Here is a 2,500-nt window from a genome sequence, read left to right as displayed (position 1 = left end):
AGTTTGTCCCCATGTTACGATCATTAACTTTATTGCCTATGTTTATTATCTTACTCTGTAAGTATGATGCTTTGCCACGAGAGAGAACAATTATAGAATAATGCAGGCCTAATAAACACACAGCAAAAAATGGATATCTCAACATATGAGTTATGTACTGTATATTGTATAATTTTGATATCAGTAAAAACACCTATTTTTCCAAGTTCTTATAATAACACTTACATTTCCCCATACAGTTAATCACTACCCTTGATAAATAGTTGATAATATTTACTTTTGGAATGAATTAAAAACCCTTCAGTGCTTTAATGAAACCATAGTTTCTTGATCAATGGATTAGGTTCAGAGATATTTGCAAATAGGAACTAATAAGTAATTTTAGCACTAACTCCAACATTAAACGTGAAGTAGTAAATAAGTACCCGTTCTCTCTAATGCAACCAGAGACAGAAAACGAATGCGTATCACTGACTATCCTATTTTCATTACTTGTTTTCACTGTTCCTTGTACGTTGATATATTTATTTTTCAACGTTAATTGTCTTTTATCTATTATTTAAAGTTAGGCTATTGGTTGTGGTTCAAGTAAGAGTAATTTTAGCCATGATTGAAATACTAAATACAATTTATATTCTTAGCAGTTATTATTTTTTAATAAATAATATGGTGCATTATGACCACCTGTCAAAACTGCCTACAGATTACAGAAACTGGTCTTAGTTGAATATATGATAATTTATATATTCAATCTTAAAGAAATGTAGGCAAATTTCAAGTTGCAGAATGACTTTCGTATGAGATTTTAATGAATTATATAAAAATATAATTTACACAAGACTTAATATTGTAATTCTGAAATAGAATGATTTTATTTTATTTTCTTCAATTGATTTTTTTTGGCTCAAGGAAAATATGTACATTATTATTATTATTATTATTATTATTATTATTATTATTATTATTATTATTATTATTATTATTACTTGCTAAGCTACGAACCTAGTTAGAGTAACAAAATTATAATAAATCTTTCGTATATAGATTATAAAAACTTTAAAATAACAAGAGAAATAGATAGAATAGTGTGTTTGAGTGTACCCTCTAGTTTTAGACTGTTCGGGTTATGCATTTCTATACTTATAATTCATCTTTGATAATTTTCTGTGATTATTTTGCTTTAGTTAATTTTAAGTTTGTTATCAGATGAATATTGAAACGGGTAAGATTTTCTGTGTTTAAAATTTATAGAACATTATTTTACTAATTCATTAATCGAATTAGTATAGCTTAGCTTAGCAATTAATAATAATAATAATAATAATGCTAATGATAATAACCCTGAAATCTGTCTGCGATTTATATCAACTTCCTCCAACACTTTTATTTTTATCAGTACAGATGCAATGAAGCTGGCAACTTATATTGACCCACTATGAAAGACTAAACTGGATTCTATCTGCTTCCAAGAAAACCCAATTTTTTTTCTCTTTTTCTATAATGTTTTACTTTCCTCTTATTCTATAAAACAAGTTAATGGTTACTCTTTCGCGTTATTATAAACTTTAATTCCACATATGAGACAGTATTTTATTGTTCTCTTTCTTCAGCCGAAAGAAAAATAGCCAAATTATGTTCAGCTCTTTTTTTTTTTTTTTTTTTTTTTTTTGATCAATGCAATCCTTAGATACATTTAATATTCATGAGCTGCAGTTATTTTGTTGCGGATGCGTTTATGCTTGGAGAGAGAGAGAGAGAGAGAGAGAGAGAGAGAGAGAGAGAGAGAGAGAGAGAGAGAGAGAGAGTTGCATTGGTTGTATTTCCTACTACTTTTCTAATCATTCATATGCATATATATACATACATACACACATCCTATATTTTACATTTATATTTAAGAACACGCACATACACACGCGTGCACACATACATACATACATACATATATATATATATATATATATATATATATATATATATATATATATATATATATATAAAACTGCTTAAGTGGTGGGGCTCAAAAAGGGCCTTATCTTCTGATTTTCGTTAACACGTTTTGGTGTGGGACTCTATTCCCTATATCACACTTCACTCATTTTAGGCCACAACAGTTGAATAGCTGTCTGGGACATAATTTGGATTGGAATAAGCCCAATGAATTTTTCTTAAAACGCATTCATCATTCCTCTCTTAGGTCAATATCTAGGAATATATATATATATATATATATATATATATATATATATATATATATATAATATGGATATATATATAATATAGATATAGATATATATATATATATATATATATATATATATATATATATATATATATATATATGTTATATATATATATATATATATATATATATATATATAGATAGATAGATAGATATATGTGTGTGTCAGTGTATGTATGTATTTATTTAGATTATATTTTACCATGCGATTCTTCAATTTTGTATGGGATGACAATAGAATAGATGCGGTTTCTCAAC

General features: G+C 26.6%; 1 protein-coding gene across 6 annotated transcripts in view; it reads left to right on the top strand.

Moving 5' to 3' along the window:
- The window catches only part of LOC137627652 (uncharacterized), an 830,137-nt gene that overhangs the window by 473,714 nt on the left and 353,923 nt on the right, over positions 1–2,500 (top strand). The window lies entirely within an intron of this gene.

This window comes from Palaemon carinicauda, chromosome 35 (assembly GCF_036898095.1).
Source record: "Palaemon carinicauda isolate YSFRI2023 chromosome 35, ASM3689809v2, whole genome shotgun sequence".
NCBI classification, from domain to species: Eukaryota; Metazoa; Arthropoda; class Malacostraca; order Decapoda; family Palaemonidae; genus Palaemon; species Palaemon carinicauda.
The sequence above is the reverse complement of the archived record's forward strand: the minus strand, read 5'-3'. Positions and strand labels throughout refer to the sequence as shown.